The sequence below is a fragment of the Ursus maritimus genome, unplaced genomic scaffold (assembly GCF_017311325.1).
Source record: "Ursus maritimus isolate PB19 unplaced genomic scaffold, ASM1731132v1 scaffold_7, whole genome shotgun sequence".
Classification (NCBI taxonomy): domain Eukaryota; kingdom Metazoa; phylum Chordata; class Mammalia; order Carnivora; family Ursidae; genus Ursus; species Ursus maritimus.
The window spans coordinates 25,045,660-25,067,441 of NW_024426885.1; the positions used below are offsets into that span (position 1 = coordinate 25,045,660).

Sequence of the window (21,782 nt, forward strand, 5' to 3'; positions counted from 1 at the left end):
ACATCACTCTGTGGCTCTGTTGTGTGGCACGGAGCTGAACTACGGGGGACTCACAGAGTCAGGGAGGGCTGCCTAGAGGCATCGAGCCGGGCCTTGGCGAGAGAAGGGGTTAGATAGGCAGAGAGGTGAAGGAATTCCAGGTCCACATGAGGGAATCCCAGGTGGAGGGCTGGGCCTGCTGGGGCTGAGACAGCAAGGCAAGTGTCTGGCTGCCTCTAGCAGGTGTGTCCTGACGAAGAAAGTGGACATTGGGCCTCAGTGGAGGGGGAGGAAGGATAGGGCCACGGGAAGCTGATGAGCCGGAGAGGGACGTGAGGACGGTGGCGCTTGAAGCCGCGGTCCAGCTGTGGGGAGGAAGGCGGCAGGGGCAGGTGCCTCGCAGAACTGGCCCTTGCTCTCTCGTCGAGCTAGATCTGCACAGGCTGTTGTCAGGGAGGCGGCCAAGGGCTTGTCAGCACTGAGCACGGCCAGGGCCAGCCACCTGCCTGGAGCCAGCGGCCAGACGGCTGGGGGGAACCGTGGCCATCAGGGCGCTGCCGTGTCTCGCCTCCACTGGCTCAGGTTGGGCACACGGGGTGGCTGGTCACTCTGACCTCATGGTGGCTCCGTGGACCTAGCGTGTCTTAAAGCCATTCCCCTTGAACAGTCATTTCTGAGTAAAAGGTGTGTTTTAGCAGTGACCTTGGAAATCCAGCTCTAGTGAGTACCCGAGTGATGCCAGCTTCTCTCCGCACCAGGGCAACACCCGCTGCCTTCTGTTTTGGGGGGCAGATAGGTTTACACTGAGTCTGTTCACGGGCATCTCCAAAATGCTGCTTTTCTGGGTTTGAACACCAAAGGAACACTTAAACCACACGCTGCCCAGACCCTAGCAAGACTACTCTTCACGTGATCTGTTGTCCCTAAATCCGTATTAGTTTACTAAGTGCCAGGCTGGGGTCAGAGGTGATGAGGCCAACAAAGTCCCACCCCCTGGGGCTCCCGTGGAGTGGTGAGACAGTCACAAGAAAACCAGGAAAATAATTTGAGATTTTGAAAAGTGCAGAACAAGAATCAGGGCCCTATGACCATGATTTCTGAAGGCCTTCCTACTGAGGATGCATGGAGCTCAGTGAACAGAAGAAGACCCAAAGGCCCCAGTTGGTTTGGGGAGGCTGGTGGTGAGTGAGGGCAGAGAAGTGGGAGAGGCTGGGTGGTACCAGGCCTAGGCATGTGGCCCCAGGTGTAACGGCCACCATATCCTAGGTAGGAGTCTTGCAGTATAGCCAACAGGTGACCTCACTACCCTCCCTGGACATACCCCGGCCCAGGGGCCCAGGGAGCAGGCACCACCAGGTACCCCTGGCTGTTCCAACACGCATGCACGCCCTGGGCCTTTGTCGCCGGTAGAAGTGACAGGTCTCCCCGCATGGCTGAAGTGCCAGGAAAGAGCTCCCCGCACAGCGGTCCCTCCACCCTTACATAACAGATTTCCACCCTGCGATTGTGGCACTTTCTGGGGAGTATAATTTGTCAGGACCTCAGGGAATTTGGGTTGAGAAATCGCCCCTTGGTTTTTCCCCAGACGATCCCGCGGCCGTGTGATACTACATTCTCGGCACTTGGGTTTCCCGGAATCACTCGTGGTAGCGGCCTTGACTGCCCTCCTCGCTATCAGCATCTTTTCCGATTCCATAACCTCATCCCCCGGGCTCCCCGTGCTGACCTGCACTCCTGCTCTCATCCCGGGGAAAAGCCAGGGTGACCCAGTTAAACCAGTCGCCCTGGGAAGCTTGGTGGGAGCCAGTGTTCACTGGGACTACGTGGAGAGCAGCTTGCGGCTCATGTAACCCCCAGTGTCATTTCTACCTACGCTGAAAATGTGCTATATGGAATTCTTGGGGGCTTTTTGTTTCGTTTAATTGTTTCGGCCCCACCTCCACATTTCCCTTCTGAAGCAGGCACTTTTTAGTCTCATGCTAAAATACATTTGCCTCCCCTAAGCTTTTATTGGACTAAATTGTGGGGAAGTGGCCCAGGCTCCACGGGAGGTGAGAGAAAGCCAAACTAAGGGAAAGAGTCTGCCAAGGACTGGCCATAAAGCGAGCAAGCCACGAGTAGGTTTTTGAAATTGGTGTGCAAATCCCTTTTTCCTGTTACATCTGGCCCATCAGCACTGCCCTGAGTGGCCCTTGGATCACCATGTCCCAGAACCTTGTGTTTTAAGGGACATTCTAAACACAGTGGCCTGAAGCCTGTGAGTCTGTTCTCTTTGTTCCCTGCTGGGGCCGGGTGAGCAGGGGGTGTCCTTGAAGAGGTTAAAGGCACCTGGGGACGGCCTGCTCACACCTGCCCATAGGGGATTTGGGACATTTTTCAATGTGACTTCTTTCTGAATCAGAATATTTTATGTTTTACAAGATATAGAACCATGAAGTTTGTAAAACATATTGGGAAGACGAAGGGCAAAACTTGGCATTGTCTCTCAGAGGTGGAAATTGAAGCCCAGAGAGGTTAAGTGACTTGCCCTGAGGCTGCACAGCTGGGAGGTAGGGCGTGGACTTCCAACACGTGCTGTTTATCCAGTGTTTGGAAATCTGGATGTTTGTGTATCTCGTGCTTGTGGATTTTACTTCTTTAGAGAGCCAAGCCCCAGAGGGCTCTGCTGTGTGAGTTCCTCAGGCCACAGAGAGCAGGAGAACAGAGGTCAGTCTTGCTAAAGCCCTGGCGGGGATAGGAGAGAAGTGGTCAAAAGGCAAGTTTCCTGCAGAAGAGTTGTGTGCGTGTTCCAGCGTTCGGCTCAGCCAGGCCCATGGCCGGGGCTGGACTGGACGGGTAGATGGGTTGGGGGCATCTGTGAGACCTGCTCACCCGGGCCCTGTGGGTATGAGGACAGAGGCTGGGCCATGCTGGGCAGGGCCCTAGCCTACTCCGCTTTCCCCTTTGTCCAAATAAATAGACCTGTCCCGGCCCCTCGCCTCTCCAGACCCAAGGTAGAGCTGCCATCCTGCCTCCTTCCCCCCTCCCGCATGACATCTTCAGTTTCAGCCCTGTATGAGTGACCTCCTCCAGGGGGGAATGCTTCCAGACGATGTGGTTTGCTTAGTCAGTCGACACACGTGGAGCCCCTTGCGCGTGCCCTCTGGTGTGCCCAGCATCAGAGTGCAGCACTGGACAGGCAGCGGCCGTCCCTGTCTTCCTGTTCCTGGGGGGATGGCATTCCGGGGCTCCCTCTTACCTGCTGGGTAAAGGCCCAGACGCGATGTGACCAGCATTTTGAAAGCATACCTGCCAAGTGCAGGGCAGACAGCACGGTGTTGCTGGGGTTCAGGCGGGACCAGAGGGCAGGACCAGAAGGCTGTGGGTTTTCGTGTAATAGTGTTGGGTTCAGAGATGGGGCAGTGCCTGTGTTCCGTGGTCAGGAAAGTCTCCCGGGGAAGATGGGCCTTGAGCAGGAAGGAGGCAGGGGCTCCAAGCTGGGTGAACCAGGGTGACACCTGCCAGGACACAGAGAGAGGCCTGACAAGCGCTATTGGACCACAGCGTCTGTGGCGGCCTACGGGAAGGTGTTCATCCAGCAATGAGCAGGCTAATAAGGAAGTGTGTCGAGGGCCTTCAAGGGCCCCACACGTCAGGTGAAGGAGAGCTTTCCCCCTTCCTTTCCCACCAAGCTGATGGAGACATTTCTGACCGTCTGCCTAAACCTCTCCTTTGTCAGAGGAGGAACAGAGCCTGGAAAAGGGAAGCCGCCCACCCAGTGTCCCATGGCAAGTACAGGGCCAGGCTGCGGCACAGCTGTGGACCATTGCTATAGAGGTAGCTGTCTCTGAGGCCTGCTGGCATCTCCCGGCCTCACTGAGGCCTTGACGCCCTCTCAGGCCTGGGCGTACCCCAACTTGAACCCCTACTGACTGAGGCTCCCCGACCCTGGTCCCTCAGCCTGCTGCTAAAGCTAGAACCTGGAGGCCCAAACTCAGAGGTCCTTGCTACATTCTCTGTACCCCCATACATTCAAACAGTCTGATTTTTCAAACATTGTGACTTCCCTCCTGCAAGGTCATCTTCAGATCCCCTACTTGAGAATACGGACTCCCCGCTGTTTAGCAACACCGCTTCTCTGGGCTGTGCCCCGGCTGGCTGTGGGTCTCCCCCCAGACCAGAGGCTATACCTCCTCGGCCCTTCTTTCTCCCCAGGAAGGTGGTGAAGCTGCTGTTGAGGTTGGCCAGGCCTCCGGTCCTGGGGTTTCTGGATACTCTCTTCTTGTTTGTTTTCTGTACTTCTAACCGGCGCCCTTGTAAGGCCCCAGCCTTCTCTGCTCAGTGTACTCCTCATCTTTTGAGCTGCTGTGATCAGGGTTTCCTGAGGCAAGGCCTGGGGTCTTGGGACCCCCACCGGCACCTGTAGTGTTGGCTACAGGCCTGTCCAAGGCCTGGCCCGGGCTCTGCTCTGGGGGGCTTTCCACCAGTTGCAGCCACCCACGTCTTGCTGGAGCCACTGGGTCAAGGGATTGCCACTTGGCACAGTAGGAATGGGCCGGGCGGTGGTGTGCCCTCATGGAAGGAGTGCCAGGCTTCATAGAAGAGGATCTCCGGTGCATCTAGGTTCCAAGCTCAGTTACCCACTAACCACGTGACCTCAGGCAAGTCACTTTACCTCTGTGAGCATCCTCTTTCCTCACTTACAGATGGAAATGGGATTGAGAGTGAAGATAGTGGCCACAGTTGTGTTCCAGATACCAAGCACCCCATTCCCATGACCATCATGCTTTTACCCAAGCCAGGCAAGAAGCCGGCCTTTCATCTCCGTAGTTCCAGAGCTCCTAAGGTCCCTTCTAACCCCTGGGGCTCCGAGAAAAAGCCAATTTGAGCTTAGAGGGAGCAGGTGAGGGGAATTTGACCATGTTGGCAAGCCTTCAGCCAGCTCTCCTAAGCAGCCAAATGGGTCACTGGCTGCAAACATCGTTGGGTTTGTAACGATGATCACAGGGCTCATGGGCTCCTGGACACCTTTGGAATGGGCTTTGTGAGGCCAAATGCTTTGCAGATTAAATTTCCGGAGAAAGAACAGCTGAGAAAGTCTTGAGCTTTGCAGAGCCGTTTCTGTGCTGTGGCCGCAGGAGGGGTGTGTGTGTGTGTGTGTGTGTGTGTGTGTGTGTGTGTGTGTGTGTGTGTGTTTTCTCCCCTAATAAAAAGGAGGGGGTAGGCAAAAGAAGAAGATGGTCCGATTCCTCCAATCCCGATCCTCCCTCTCCCCTTCAATTTGCATCAGCCAATGGGACTGCGGGTGCTGCTGTGTTTTCTAGGCTGGTGCTGGTAACAGAAGGAATATGATTAGTGTTATGGAATTTCATGGTTGGGGTTGGGGGTGGCTTCTTCCCCCCTTTTTTAAATAAATGTTTTGAAGAGTTGCCCTGGAGAACTGCTGAAAGCAGCGGCTGATGGACGTTTTTGGTCATGTCAGGCGAGGACAAGATTATCCAAGTGAGCAAGGGTGTCTCTCCCCTTCAGCCTGCTGCTGGGTTCCAGGGCCATCCTGCCAGAAAGCGAGCAAGGGGCCGTAATCACAAACAGGCCGGGATCAGTTACAACCAGAAGTATTACTTTAGACTCTTGGCTTTGATGGGGAAGAATGCAGTTTTCCTTGCCCCTCCTCCCCTGTCCTTCTCAAGTTTAACAAGATCTGTGAAAGCAATAGCTCTGGGATGTAAAGAGAGGCCAAAATTCAAGGCAGTGAGGGGTCTCAAAGGCTCTGGAGGGCACCCCCAGCTCTGCTGATACTGGAGCAAGGGTTTGTCTGGCCCATTTCTTCTTGGGTGAACTGGAGAAGCCCAGAGTCTTTCTTGTGTGCGTAGGGCATCCTCACCTCCGTTTTGCCCACCAACCAAGTGTCCTTGACCCTTCTGCGTAGGTAAGCTGGCATTTTCTGTGTGTTTGCGGTGTATCTAGCACTGTGAGGAGGAGGGGGCAGGTGGAAATGTAATGAAAATAGCTTTAAAAAAGAACGAAAAGAAATGAATGGAGCTCTCACCACTTCTAGCCCCAACCCAACCCTGGGGGGCCCGCGTCTCAACCCCCTCCCCTCCCTCAACCAGCACCTCCTAGGTGAGCGTCAGTTCTGCTCCTTCACGCTTGGGGGTAAATACTACTGCTCCCTGGAGTACAGAAACCATCAGGGGCGTGCTTCCCCGTCATTGGTAACGGGAGCAGAACCAGGGTTGGCCAACACCTAGACCTCCTTGCCAACAGGACAGGATTTTAACTGACTGCTCCTTGGAGGAGAGGAAGGAAGTTGACCTCATCCTTGGGGCTTTGCACAAGGGGAATGAGCATCCAGGGCTCCTGCCCCAGTGCCTCCCTTACAAGTGTTTAACCCCATTCTTCTGCCTCACTGTGCAGCCAGACACAGACTCCCCTCCTTGGACTTCAAAGGCCTCCACTATTGGTGGGGCCAGAGCATCTTGTTGGCACTGTTGTGGCAGCTGACAGGCGGATTCTGTACCCCAGGGGCCTAGCCTGCCTTCCATACACCCATCTCTCAGCCTCCATGGGGCCATCCCACCACCTCAAGGCCCTTGGATGAGAAACTTCATTCGAGAGGTGGTTTCAGGGTTGGGGAGCCTGAACGGAGTGAGAGCCTGGTTGGGTGGGACATTCACGTTCTAGGCTAAGGGATAGGCCGGAGCCAGGGGGCTGAAAACGATGATGATATTACTCACTAACTGGGGAGTGCAGTTCTAGCCTGCCATGGCTGAGGGTTGAGTCTCTGCTGAGATGTCTTGGGCCTGTCACTGCTGGGACTTACTCTGTTAAAGGACAGAGATCTTCATGGCCCACCTTGACCCCTAGATTTCTGTTATCTTACTCCATGTAGGCCTCCCCACCTGGGAACTACTTGTAGGATGGAGTCTGTCCTCCAAGGGCCCTGAAGTCAGTAGAGTGACCCCATGGAGGCTGGGAGAAGACAGGTTGGAGGGCAGGCTAGGCCAGTGATTGCCCAGCTTCCTCCCCATCTCTCTGCCATCAGCTACCATGTGGCACATTGATCAAAGACTGGCCCTCATGCAGATTGGGAAAACCAAAGCAAGAAAACAAGCAGAGCTGAACAAGGAAGACCTGGTCATGGAACTGATGGTCTAATGGGGAAGCAGACAGTTCCCCACTTCTGACCCAGCTGAGGGGCTGAGGGTCATTGCTGTGTCGTGGGGCATGGTGGTGACTGTCTTTGGGTATTGGGGCAGGCGGCACCAGAAACTGACAGGGTAAAGGTAGGATAGAGCTCCATCACTGATTGGCGCCCGTGGGTGCCAGTCACACTGCCTGGCCAGTCACTAATGGTGCAAGTCTAGAATGATGCACCTTGACCTGGGTGACCTCTGGGGCATCTGGGCTAAGGTCTATCTGTTTTGAGTGTGGCCTTTTCTCCTTGGATTTGAGTAGGATCTGTATTAGACCAGCTCTTAGGAACTAGCAAGACAAGATGGTACCCAGAAACAGGAGAGAGACTGAAAGGGAAACGGGACAGGAAAAGCTCAGGGAGAGAACCTGTCCCTAAATCACAAACCTGGCTGGGGCTCCAGGATGGTTATCCCAGGATCAGAGTAGTTGGGGCTCAAGTTAACCTATTTGCTGCTTTCTAGAGACTCTTAATGTTGGAAGCTGTACGAAGAGTGAGGGATCGCTAAAGCATCTCCTGTGTGTCAGGCGGCGAGCCGAGCCCCTTTCTCCCTGTAGTCAGCACCACTGACCTATAAAGCACAGGTATGATGACTTCCATTTATGAGAAATCTGAGGCCCAGAGAGTTCAGGAAATTTGCCGGCTTCTTCCCTGTGGACTCTGCAGCCTGCTAGTGAGTTCTCTGCAGCTCCTCAGGCTCGGAGTAGGGTGCCATGGCCAGGGAAGCTGTGTTTGGCATAGCCTTCTCCCCACCCACCCTCTGGGGGTTGGAGGCAGCAGATCTCCGGAGCTGCCCCTTCCAGAGCTCCATGTTGTGCCCACCAAGGAAGAGGGCTTTGTGTTTTCTGTAGGAGAAGCCAGGACTCCCAGAGTCCCAGCGGAGGCCTGCACCAGCCTGTGGGGCTGCTGGTGGCAGCCCGGCCCTCTGCATTCCTCCAAGAGCCTCACCCAGGGCGTGGGTTGTCCCTGGTGCCTGGCTGGGACCTCCCTGAGCTTTGCTCTTCCATTCCTGTGAGGGGAGAGGCCCAAATGAAAATGGCCGGATCAGGTATCCAAGCAGCCTACGAGAGAGAGCTTCCGGGTGGGAGCGTTAGCTTACTGGCTAGTCTCGGGCAAGACGGGCAACAAGCAACAAACATCTCCTGGTCTCAGGTCCCTGTGGGCAAATCCTCCTAGGTGAGCCATGAATTTGGGGGGCTGGAGGAGGAAATGCCATCTCAGGGCCATATAGCTACACTGGACTCGAGCAGGGCAGAAGGCCCCGGATCAGAGGGAGGAGTGTTGGAAAGAAGCCCACCGCCGACCCTGCACTGACCCCAAGAGCTGGACTCGAGAGATACTTGAGGATAAGGAAGCAGGAGAGCCCGCGGTGTGTGGGTGGAGAAGCCAGGGAGGGGGGAGGAAGTCTTAGGCCCACGTGTCATGGCACTTCATTTTCAACAACTGTTTATTGAGCCCCTTCTTTGTCTGAAACATGGAGCCAGACCGGGGCTTGAGAGGGTGCCAGGATGAGCGAGCCTTGGCCTTTGTCCCCAGAGAGCTCTTGGTCTAGCAGGGGGAGGCAGCCAGCACAAACCTAAGATCGGGGGGCCGGGGGAGCACAAGGGCAGGAGAGCAGAATCGCAGCTGGCAGGGATTCACGGGAACATGGCAAAGGCGGTGACTTTGAAAGACAAGGCCTGGGCTCAGCAGTTGGTGGATCCGGGAGACCCACACTTTTGGGGTCTGCTGGGTGTGCACACAAAAAAAAGCTAGATAGAGGGCATTTCGTCCCAGGCTGCATGGAAGGCTTATGTTCAAATTCTGTTCTGCCATTGGGGAGACAGTGTGTGGCCATTTTGATCCTCAGTTTCCATATCTATAAAATGGGGGTAATATTTTGAAACCCATCTTGGGAAGGTTGAAAAAAATACTGTAAAGTGGTGTGTTCATTTTCTCTTCCCTGGTAGACAGGGGCGGGCCACCATCCAGTCCAGACAGTGAGTTGTATTGGGGGAGCGGGGATAGAAGTCCATCAGGCCCCTGAGATCCCGTGGAATAATAACTCACCCACCCCCCTCTCCCTGCAGCCCACAGACTCTTTGAAGCGTTTTCCCATCTGTTATTTCAGAGTGGCTCTCTAGGGCTAAGTGGGCCGGGCGGCTTTGTTTCCATTTTTCAGAAGAAGAAACTGAGTTTCAGAAGGGTAAATGGTTGGCACCTCAGAGCTTGCTAGCGGCCAGGCCTGGATTTGAATCAAGGGGCTGCGTATTCTTAACCCAAGCCTCCTTCTGCGAGCTCGATATTTCCCAGGGAGGGGGTCCTAGAAGCATATGGTGGACACAGCATTAAATGACATGGAATCCCGTCACGAGAAGGTTATTAACCTTGACTTCTCTTTCACTCCGCATTGGGTGAAGGGCTAAGTGTCTGTTTGGGACCTCTGTGGTGTTAACATTTGTGGATGTTGCCTGCTTGTTCCATTGTTAGTTAGAAAACCTGGTCTTAGCCTTGGTATCTTCCTAGAGCTTGTCTTAATATCTTACTAGAAGCCTATAGCTCTTACTAGAAGCCTATAGCATTGTCATTTCAGTGTATGCATTTTTCCAGTTATCCTCTGTTTACACCAAGGAATATTGGCTTTCCATGCCATGTAGCATAGGAAACTGCCTTTTTGAAACACAAAAGTATTTCCATTTTTCTCTTAAAGCAGACACTAGTACGGGTACCACTTGGACAGCTCCACTGATGTCTGGCGCTCAGTAATGCCCGAGGTTCAGGAAACGCAGTTAGAGGACCTCAAGTGGGACGCTCCTGGGTACCCTCCTTCTCCCACAGTCTCCTAGAGTGACACCAGTGGCTCCCAAATTCCAACTGGGAAAGGGGCCTGGAAAAGCATCAGTATTGGTGGTGGCTGTTCCCCACACAGCGACGAGGAATCCACGTTGTCAGAGAGCTGTTGACGTCAGGCGGTACAGAATTTTGCAAGGCCTCTATTTAAAATTCCCCAGAAATTAAATAAGGAGGGTTTGGAGGGAGGAATGCCCTAGACAAATTGTGGAGTGGGTTTGTTTTGTTTATGGAGATGGTCTGTAAAGTTGAAATTGCCCCCGTTTTATTTTTGCCCCAACTGAGGAGGGCCTGAACTCAGCTGGAAGTGAGGGGATGGTTGTCAGCCTAAGGCTTTTAGTTAAAGCCAGCTCAGTTCTGTGGCCAAGAAGCCTCCATTGTTGGCAAACAGAGAAAAGGGAAAAAATACACAAACTCCTACATCTATACTTCTCAGGCACTAAGCAAGCTGGTTTAAAAATACAGATGACTCCTCTTATTTCCAGTGACGGGTACCAGCCACAGAGGGGTCCCTCCGCTCTTCTCTCCAGGCTGGAAACACACATATAAAGTACCAGACACACTGCTAGGTGCTTTCCATTCTCTTTGATTTCTCGCCACAACCCTCGTCCGCACATGCTATGTAATAGCCTCGCCTCACCAACGGGGACACTTCAGCCTCTTTCTTCAGTCATTTGGAATGACCAACTATCACTGTAGCCCAAAGTGGGCTTCCTAAAAATGTTGACCACGCGACACATGGTACATGGCATGACTTCCGACGGTACAGAGAGAGAGTGTTAAATACTTCCGCAACACACAGTGAACCGGGGTTTGTCCTGTTCCCGTTCTCTTCCAAGCCTTCTGACTTACCTCGGCTTGATGGCCCACTGTCTTGGACCCCTCTCCAGGAAATCTCTCTGTGTAACAAAGGGGGGAACAGGCTATAGGTGCAGCCCCTTCAGACCCAGCATGCTCAAATTCCCTACATTGCTTTGTTCTCTGTAATTTTATGGTTGGGCTGGTGGTCCTGTTTATTCATGGTGGTGATCTGAAGTTTCCTAAACAAATTATCTTCTTGAAGTTAAAAAAAAAAAAAAAGTCCGTTGCTTTAAATATATATTTACTCTGTGAACCACAGCATACATAGCACAAGGATATGGCAAAAGCCCCACATAGTGCGGAGACCTCTGAGGTTGAGAAATGCTGATCCAAAGTCACTCTCTCCTGGCAAAGCCTTTGGTAAAATCTCGAGCCAGAAAACGATCAGCCTGAGTGCCCTGCCTTGCTCTGCCATGTGGGCTCAGAGAGGGTGAGAGAGAGAGGCAACCTGGGGATGGGGCCTGAAACCACCTGTTAGCCCCCCTCCTAGGTGGGGGGGGGGGTGGCAGGGCAAGAAGGGGGTGGCGTGAGCCACGCCCATGACTGCTGAGAGCTGAGTCTGATTTGTAGACACTGATGGAGTGGAGAAGCAGAGGAGGAGAATGGTTTCCTGGCTCATCCCTGGCTCATCTGTCAGGTGGAAATTTGGGGAACTAATGGAGCAGCTGGTGTTGGCCGTCTTCTGCAAAGGAAGTGGCAGCTGGAGTCCTTAAAGGGAGCTGTGTGGTTTCTGCCCTGGGAGTCAGACCCAGGTGCTGATCCTGCTGCTGTCCCTTCTAAGCCTGGCCCCTTGGGTAAGTCACCCAGTCCAGGGGGCTCCTCACGCAGCCTAAGATTTCACAGACCTAAGATTTCACAGACAGAGGACATACTGAACTTGCAGTCCGCCAGAGCCCCAGGACCTTTCTCATCCTTGCCGTCAAGTAGGGACGCCTGTGCTACCCGACTGCCTGGGACACTCCTGGTTGGCACCTGATATTTTGGCAGAGCTGTGAAGAGCACCCTCCTTCCACACCAGAACGTCTGCGCAGTAAATTATAAGATGATAAGATCACATGTCCTCTGGTCTATCTACCCCTTTCCGTCTTGTCACAGTTGACCCGTCATTACCATCTGTTCAGACCTTTGCAGCAGGGGACAGAAGGGGGTGTTCCTGGCACAGCTTTCAGTAAATGCGACGGTGCCTGCAGCTCAGCCACTCTGTCCTCATCTCCGACCGATTAAAACATCCAGCAGGACCGGCTCCCAACAGAACCTCCATGGGTTATAACCAGCGAACCATCACACGCTCTTTGGAAGTAGTCCACTCTCAGCTGCGAATCTCTCGGCGAAGCCCTGCCGCCCCCAGGGGGGTCGTGAGAGCTCCAAGGCCTGGATGGCTCAGCTATGACACATCCCAGACCCGCCGGGCCAGCGGTTCCCTCGTTATCAGAAGCCAGCGTGGTCTGGCCCCCTTCCTTCCTGTTGTGTCTTTCTGCTCCTCGCTGGCTTGGGAATGCTCACAACCCCCTTGCAGGCTCTCCAGCCATCCCTCGGGGCATCCATGTTTCACTCCATCAGAACCAGCTTTGGGGTTGCCCATCTCTACTGTGGAATTCACCTTCTTCTTTGGAAGTTGGCACTCTTGCCCGTGCTGTGTCCTCTGGCCTTGCTCCCGTGTCCGTGTCTTCCAGGACCCCTGGTGGTGGCCTGGCAAGCTCTCTGTCAAGTGTTCTCCAGACCTGGTCTCAGCACCAGCTAGTGAGAGCTGTGGAGGGCAGCCTCTCAGTGTGGCCTTCATCCCCGCCCAGGGTCCGTTGGCCCACCCCCCTCCCAGTCAGCACTTTCCAGCATGGGTGCCCTGCTGCCTGAGAGAAAATGCGGGGCCGTGGACAGGAGTGCAGCAGACCCCCTTCCCGTCTTGAGCTGGCCTCGCCATGCTGTGCCCTCTCAGTCTGTTTCCTCTTACCTCCTGCTCTTGCTCTTGCCTGGGCCATCAGGAAAACCCACTTGTATTACCCTGAGCATTATTTCAGGCGTTTGCTTGTGAGGCTCTAACCTTCCTGACGGGATTCTCAGAAGCTCACCCCTCTCCTGTGACGTCGAAGGTGAGCACCCCTCTCAAGTTTCTGGCAAGATCCCCACCTTGAAGCATCATGTGCATTACAGGGCTGGGCCACATGTGCTCCCATCACTCTGCCTGTCCTGTTCCCCCCACCAGGCTGCCCCTTCCCTCCCCTCCTCTCCTCAGTTTGGATCTGAGGTTCAGTTCAGGACTCTGAGAATTCTTCCCTGGCTACTCAGTTTCATCACTGATGTCTATAGTTCCTTCAGCAAACGTTGTAGCAACAACTGCCATGCGTGGGTCACACTGCCCAACTGTTCCTGGAAGGGCCTTGTGCCGTCTTGTATTCTCTGCTTCACCCGGCCCCCCACCCCCACCCGTGTCAGGCACAGAACCAGACCCAGCTTTCAGTAGCGACCTGCCAAAGTCAAGGGCCAATGACAGGGACACCAAGAGACACACTCCCTTGAGACTCCAGACACCCAAGACCCACCTGCCTCCCTGCCCAGCCCTAGCACAAGTCACTGAGGGGCATCAAGGTCATGGTTCCTTCCTTAAAAACCCCTGCAGCTTACACTTCAACTTCAATAATAGCTCTTTGGTGAGCCTTGCTAGGAACCAGGCCGGATTCTGAACACTTCTGTAGGTTAACTCCTGTACCCCTTACGACGCTGGGAGATAGAAGTACTACTATAGGTCCATTTCACAGATGAGGAGATGGAGGCAGTTGCCCAAATTCGAACAGCCAGTTAGTAGCAGGGCTGGGATTGAAACCCAGGCAACCTGGCTCTAGAGTCCTTGCCTAAAACCATGGTTCTCTTCTACCTGTCATTTTTATCGTGTGCCCCACCTCTGCCTCCTGTGTGCCTCCCCATAGCCTCAGCCTTCTGGGCCCGTCCAGTGAGGGGGGCGGGCTGGATCCGAGTTGGGGGAGGAGTGGCAGCGGCCCACTGCTTGCTGTTTTCTCGCCGTGGACTCCACGGAGCCTTCCAAACTGACGTAGCAGCTTGTGCTAATGGTCTTGGAATCCAGGCCTCAGGCGCCCAGGGAAGGTTCTGGGGCCCCCGTAGCCTGAGAGCCCCATCTGGGGGAAGGGAAGGCCATGGGCAGCAGAGCAAGGGTAGGTCTCAGAGGTGAAACGAGAAGAATGGATCAGGCAGGAAGGCAGGGCTGTGGGGGTGCACTGGGAGACACTGGGGGAGCCCTTACCCACTCCTGTTTGCTTTGGACCGAGGCGGCCGCGTGCTGTGAGCTGGAGTGTGTCTTGGCAAGAGGCCTCAGTGACAGAGCCTTCTGGCCAGGGGAGGCCTGGCCGAGGGTGGGCTGCCTTTCGTTGTTCTTAAAGGCACAGCATGATTATGGGTGGCCAGCCTTTCCAGTGTCTCTGGTCCCTCTCAGGTAGAAACCTCAGATCTGCCCCAAGGTCATGCGAAAGGGGTCAGGGCAGGTCCAGGGCAGAAGCAACAGTCCCTTAGGGCCCAGCTTGGGGCCAGGTGTGGTGTGGCCAGGTGGGCAGCACGGTCCCAGGTGCCTGGCCCCCTTCAGCACTCTTCCCCTTCTGGGCAACACCCCTGCCCCCATTCAGGGCTTACAAATCCTCACTGGCCCCTCTTCTCCAGACCACTGCAAGGGAAGAACAGGGGAGTGCCTGGGCAGAGCACCCCTCAGAGGAGCTGGAGTCTGACTGATGGGCATCGTGACTGGAGGCCGTTGTTGGAGGCCTGGGGACCATGCCTGTGCTGTCCCTAGCTCTGTCCCCCACCCCGCCCTGCCGGCACACCCTTCCCTTCGCGAGGCCTGGCCTTGCAGTAGCGCTCCACCGACGCTCCGCTCTGCGCTAACCGGCGTCAGACCCTGCGAAGGTCCTGGAGGAAAGGGAAAGAAAGAGCCAAGGCCCAGAAGTAACCTAAAGTCGGCTGGGCTCTCCCAAACTCAGAATCTCACCCTGCCTGTTACCCTGCTGGGTGGGAACCCAGCCCTCTCCTGCTGGCCTCAGCGCCCATACACTGGCTGTACTTGGGCCCATCCTGTGTGCAGTGCAGGGGGAGGTGGGGAGAGCGCCTGAGGCCTGGAATGCCCGGCACAGACCAAGGGCTTGGTAGGCACTTGGTTATCGAGTACACCGCACGTCCCCGATAGCAGGCAGCCCTATAGGCAGATCATAGCGTCCTGGTATGATGAGACCCTGGGGAGGCCAGCGACCTGTTCCAGGTCACAAGCTAGACATGGTGAAGGATCCAAACCGAGGTCTTGGAAGAGGGGCTAAGAAGTGCCCATGGGCTGAATCCTGGGGTGGGCAGGGCTGGGGAGGGGGGCGTCAGGGAAGGCCTCCTGGAGGACAACACCCTGAAGAACAGGGGGAACTTCAGAGGGAGAGGAAGGAGCAGGGTCCCCCTCCCCCACCAGCTGTTTTGTCCTAGGCTGAGCTGTGACCTCCGAAGACTTTATTAACGTCCTAATTGTGTGCAGCTGGCCTCCTCTGGCCCTAATGAGCTCATTATCCTCTCTCATTAAGGAGGCCATTGTGGCCTGGTCAGCCCAGGGACAGCAGTGGCCTGGGAGTGCCCGTCACTTCCTGCTGGCTTTGGCCAGGCTCTGCCCCCTCTTGGAGAGGTTAAGGCCCCCAGCCCCTGGTCCAGATCCTCCCATCCCCACCTTCTGTCTGTCCCCACCTCTGACTCTCTCTTTCTCTCTCCATTTCCTCTCCACTCTTTCCATCCCTCCCCCAGTGCCAGCATTGCCAAGCCCCAGTTAGAGTCCATTTTAAACTGGCGCAACAGCTGAGGATCATGCTCAGCCTGGAAGGAGGGAGACTCTGGCTTCTGGGCCTGAGCTTTTCCTCTTGGGACTGGGGATCCCCTTCCCTGCCTAAGTTGGGTGCTCCCCCTCCCCTCCCTGAGCTGGAGGTGCTGGCCAGGCTGCCCCGGTGTGACCTTCTCCCCGCTCAGCCCCTGGGCCATTGTGAAGTGGGTTCTTACTGAGGCCCACAAGCAGGGTTGGCTGCTATGACAAGTGACATTGCTGTTCTTTCTAGGCCTTTGCCCTCTGGAGAGGGCTGGGCCCCGGCCTGTCTGGCTGAATTACACTGTTCTGGCACTGTGGAGACATGGCCCTCAGAGAAGAGGCAGCCAGGCTCAGGCAGCATGCAGGGGACTGGCCAGCTGGGAATTCTCCCTTTGGACTTAGCTCCAAAGATCACACCTAGAGCCCCCAGAATGAAGGCTTCTCCTGCACATCCAGTGGGGGGGGGGGCTCCCTTCTCAGGGCCCCTCTGCAACAGTTTGCAGTTTCCCACTCAAAGCAACGGACGTGGTAGCCCGTCTCCTGCCCCCTGCCAGGGGTGGGGGAACACGTCAGCATAAGGGCGCCCTGGGTAGGAACACCTGCCAGAGGCCGGCTGCTGGGCCTGGAGTGCAGGGCTCTGCTGAGGGGTCTCCAAGCCAGCCCAGGCCCTTCGGGGGTCTCTACCCTCTCCTGTTCCACCACGTTCTCTGTCCCCCACCTCCTCCCAAAAAAGAGCTTCCTCCCCTTCTGCCTGGAAACAAGGGTTGACTTCTCGGGGCAAGGCCAGATTTGGCAGCCAAGCGGAACAGCCGTCCCCATCTGAGCCCAGCTCTGGCCACTTCATCAGTCCAATGATAAGTCCTTTCATGAAACCTCACTGAATTTCCTCTCCCACGAACAAAGGCTGAGAGGATGGGAGAGGAAGGTGAACAGGCCAGCTCGGAGTGTGGACCCATCTTCCTGGGGACATGAAAAACGCAGAGGTGGCTCAGATGGGTCCCTGGGCATCCGTGAGTGCTGGCCACCTCGCCTTCCACAACCTGTGGCTTCGGTCCCCCCAGTAAAGCTCCTAGCTTCTGTTTAGTGTGCCAGACCCTCCGCGTGGTTCTTGGTCTTCTCCATCCTCCCGCTAGCCTGCAAGGCAGATGGTAGTCTCACCCTCTTGCAGATGAAGTCATTTTACAGGCTCTGTCCCTTTCCTGAGGCCACAGAGCATGGAAGTGGCAGAGCTGGGATTCAGACTCAGATCTTTGGCTCCAGCACTTAGGCTCTGTGCCTCAGTTTCCTCATCTGCCTGATGGGTTGCTGCAAGCTCAGTTCTGCCCTGGAGACAAAGCAAACACGGTACTTACAGTCTCAGCAAGACTAATTCTCCAAGTGCATGAGCCGCTGTGAACTGTGGGCTTGACGCTTGGGACACTATTGGGATTTGGAGATCAGTTAGGGAAGGCTTGCCGAGGCGGTAGGACAGGAGAGTGGAAGCTGTAGGACCTCTGTCCTGGGGGACTGTGTGAGCTGAAGGATGGGAGCCAGGCTGAGGATAACCCTGACACGTGTGGAGCAAGGAGGGAAACCCCAGAGACCTCTCCCCTCTGGCCCCACTTCCCACTTGCTATCACGAACTGCATTAGCTAAGGAAAGAGCAAGAGATAGCTCCTCCCATTCTTCTGGAACCCCTGGAGGCAGTCCCCGAACTCGACAGATTAACTACACAGGCATAGGTGCACACATCCAAGTCCATTCACCACAATGTATTGAGTGTGTCCTGATCTACTCTGCAGGCAGAGACACCACCTGGCCACCCATGGGTGCTGACTGTTAGTCTAGGGCAATACCAAACAGCCACCACCATGTTGATAAGAGCTCAAGGTTTTTGACCTCCAGCTCTGTGCTAGGCCCCAAGCTAAGCTACTTCTTTCTCATTTATCCACCTCAACAGCCTTAAGAGGTAAGCGCCGTTAATTATCCCCATATCAGGGAGGGGAGACTGAGGCTCAGAGAGGTTTACTGATTTGCCCAGGATCACACAGGAAGTAGCAAGCCAGGACCTGAATTTGTGTCTTTCTGACCCTAGATCCCTAATTATTACCCTCTGCTTCCAGAGGACCCATCCCTGTACACAGACTCTCAAGTACACACAGCCCTGCATCTTTGCTCGTCGGATACACCCGGGAATCACACAGCGACGTGTATCCCGTACCAGCGTCCAGGGGCACACGTGCAGGGAGTTCCATCTGCCCTTGTGCACACACCCGAGAAACTCCTTATCCACTTCCGTGGTGGGTAAGAATATGGCTCCTGGAGCCTGACTGCCTGGGTTCATTGAGGTCCAGCTCTGCCTCTTCCTAATCATGATCTTTGCCTCAAGTTCCTCATCTGTAAAGTGGGGTTGATGATAACAGTAACACTCCACAGGATTCTCGAAGGTTAAATAAGGTATATAAAGTTAGCACCTGACCGTAGTCATCATCACGTCGAACAAATGCACACGCCTGCATAGAAATGTACATGGGCATAACATGCCTCCCGTGTACTCAGAGATAGCCTCGTCCACCCACACCCACCCCCACATGCAGCCGGCACACTCCCTGCCTCTGGAAAAGAGGATGCCATGAGCGCTGGAGGTGAGCCTGGGAGTCCAATAGGACTGGCTGATACCTGAGCCCTCGCGGCCAGCTGCCCCCACCCCCAGGGGTTCAGGCTCCAGTTGCTCCTTGGAGGAACAGGAGGGACTTTGGTCAGGAGCCCTGGTTACAGCAACTGATGTCTGAATGCTGGCATCTGGGAGAGGCTTGTCAGCAGCTGTGGGTGGGCGCGGGCCCAGAGAGCCTCCCCCAGAGGCCCAATGGTGTGACTCATGCCAGGGCGCTTGGGAGGTCTGCATGGAGCTGGGGTGGGCACCTCGCCCACATTCCCCCATGCCCACCTGGGCGGTGTTTGAGCCTGTCCTTCTTTGCTCGGTGGAGGTGCCCGCAGCCAGGTCAGCAACAGGCTCGTCTCTGTAAGGCCTGAGGCAGGAGGGATCTGAGACTCGGAGCCACTCAGCCTAGCTCTGCACATTTCAGGGCTGGAGTGGAAGTGCAGTCCACTGTTCTCAGCAAAACTGTCAGGGTCCCTGGCTCTTGGGGGAGAGGAGGCAGCAGGATGTACAAGGAAGGATTCTCAGAGGGTGAAATAAGGAGATGGGGAGACAATGCCAGCAGAAAAGAGACCCGAACCCTGGGATTATGAGGCCCTTGGATCCAAGGGGAAAGGCCCATACAGAGGCTGGTCCCCAATATGGCCCCGGGGGGAGAGGGCGAAAACAGGAGGTCATTAGGCTGATGGACTCACTTCATACCAAATGAGGATACAGACAAGCTCGGATGGGACTGATGGAGAAAATCTCTGCCTCCCACCCTTCCTCCCCCCACCCCAGCCCTCCTGGTGCCCACAGAGGGACTTGCCTCCTTTGCCTCTATTAAGGATGACTTGGAGTGCAAAGTCCAGAAAGAGAAAGCTTAGAAGACATTGACTGCAGCCATCCAGGAGACCACCAAGTTACCTGCTTTCCTGGGAAGCCCTGGGCTCATATGAAGAAAGGAGGGACTATTCCTCCAGTGGGGACAGAAAGGGATTGTTTCGGAGGGTGGAGCTGGCAGTGGCACACCTTGGTACAGAAGAAGAGGCTGGGAGGGGCTGCGCATGAAGGGATGTTGGCAAATCCTCACCAGGACACATGTTTCCAAGTTCCGCTGTTTCTCGGGCACATCCCCGTTTTTTCCCATGACCGTAAGATCCCGGGCTCCAGCCCAGGCCCATCCTGGGGAAGCCCTCTCCTGGGAAGCAGAGCGCCCCTTGGAGGGCAGGCCTTCATGGTACTTCCTTAGCCCACTGGGATTTGGCTTGGCTTTGGGGGGCAGAACTGGGGCGGTCAGGCTGGTGAGGGCCTGGAGGTATGGGAGCCAAAACCTGTGTGCTTTTGGCGTTAGGGCCTGGACCTGGGGATCATGTGAGAGCCTCAGCCTTCAAGACCCTCTCAAAAGTGACTCCAAGTTGGGAATTATGGTGACTGTTCTTTGGGGCTCTTGGAGGTTATCCTGGTGAGTGGGAATTTAGGGAGGTACCAGTTACTGAGAGTGGCTCAGAAGGCTCTGTCCTCACCTGCTGAGGTCTGTGGTGGCAGACGCCCAGTGGACTTGAATTTTGTCTCCAGATTTGGCTCACGATGGTGGACCTTCAGTCACGAGCCTTGGTGTTTGCTGGATAGAGATGGCGTTGGTGAGGACGCTCGGTTCCGGTGGCTGAAACCTGCTGCAGCTTAGTTAAATAACACGGAAGGTCACCGGCCACTGGAGTTAGGGAGTCCAACGGGGTGGTCTAGCCTTAGCCCACCTGGAAGCCAGAGCCTGAACGATGTTAATCAGGACTGACTTTCTCTATCTCTGGACCATGCTGCTGCTTTACTGACTTTACTCTCAGGCCACCTCTTCCCACATAGCCCTGCAATTCCTGGTTTACGGGGTCTTAGCCTTCAGATCGCCAAAGCACTCGTGTCTGTTCTTGAGAAAGCCCTGGAACCGTTACAGTGTCCAGGGAGAGGACAGATCGGTCAGAAGATGACTGACCAGGTATGTCCACTCCTGCAGTCAAGGAGGCAGGGCCACCTTCGTGGTGGAAAAGCTCTGTGAGATGGGAACCCTGTTCCCTGGGGCTGGGCTTCCTGGCGGAGACGGCTGGGATTCCGGAGAGTGCTCCCCCAGAAGCCAAGAGAAGGGAAAAGACCCCTGCGAGTCCTGCCTTCTAGGGTTTCTTTGGGGCCTCCATCAGCCACTGCCTCGGAAGCAGCCACACCGTTGTGGCCTGGGCTTCTGGGAGAACAGCAGTGCTGCTCCAGGGAGCCCCCTCAGTGGTCCGGGATGTGCACGTGCTCCCCCTCCAGCCCCACTCTGGGGAAAGACATACTCTGGCCGGGGAAGGAAAGAATGGGGTTAAGGCCTCCACCCTGGGTTCCGGAGAGGACAGTGACCCACCTAAGCCCCCTGAGCCAAAGAGGCCCGGGCCTTGAGATCCCAGACCACTCATCCCAGGCTTTTCCCGTTCGTTGGTTAATACTGGCATGTTCTGGAGCTGTTTTAGGTCCAGAGCAAAACCGGCTGCAGCACAGAGTTTTCCTGCACATGTCCTGCCCCCACACGCGCACAGACCCCCTTCAGAGTGGCCCATGTTGTATAGGAGCCTGTGTTGACACGGCCTGGTCACTCAGACCTGCAGTTTACAGTAGGGTTCCCTCTCGGCGCTGTGGACAAGCGTGTAGTGACACATATCCGTCAGCACAGTATCGTGCAGATGTTACCGTGTCTCCTGGGCTCTCCTCACCGTCGTGGAGCTCCTGGGAGGGCAGGGCGTTCGAGAAGAGATCACAGGCTGTTTGCTACCCCAGGCCTGTCCCAGGGGGCAGCGGGGACCTAGCAGAAGACCTAGGAGGTGGCTCAGGGTGCTGGGGGCCTGCGCAGGGGTGGCACTGTTCTCCTCTGTCCCTCAGGCCGCCGCCACCTTCCAGTGTCCCCCCTTCCGGGGCAGCCACTCCCTGTGGGCAGCGATGGGGTCTCCGTGCTGCCCAGGGAGACGCCCAGGAGCTCTTGTCAGGGAACCGTCCATATTTGGAAACAGCTCGGTCATGGGCAGAAAAGAGAATCAGTGTCAGATCACTTTGGGGGTGGAGGAGGCTGGGCGTGGGATGGGGACGGAGACAAGATCCTGTGAAGTGTACGTTCTGAGAAGAGACTGAAGGCAGGGAGTGGAGGCCCAGGCCCTGGGTGCTCCGAGGGCTGTGCTCCCTCAACACTCGTTTAAATGATAAGTGAACGAACCAACGAACGAGAAAGAAAACGAGTGAGCTTTTTATCATTTGGCCGTGACTGTCGAGGGTCACTCAAGGGTGTGGTGCCCACTTAGTGTGACTGACATGTCAGCACGGTTAAGGGCAGCCATGAGTAGCACCGACGTGCAAACGCCACTGACCCGTGACGGGGAAAGGGGCGCAGCGGCCATCCGCAGGTCACCGTGACGCGTGTATCTCAGGATCCCTCTGAAAGCGGAGAATGCCAGACCCCCAGCCACGCCAGTAGT

At 55.6% G+C, this 21,782-nt stretch overlaps 1 protein-coding gene across 1 annotated transcript in view; it reads left to right on the forward strand.

The window, feature by feature from the left end:
- Positions 1 to 21,782, forward strand: part of SH3PXD2A (SH3 and PX domains 2A) — a 223,737-nt gene that overhangs the window by 179,151 nt on the left and 22,804 nt on the right. The gene's annotated exons all lie outside the window — the stretch shown is intronic.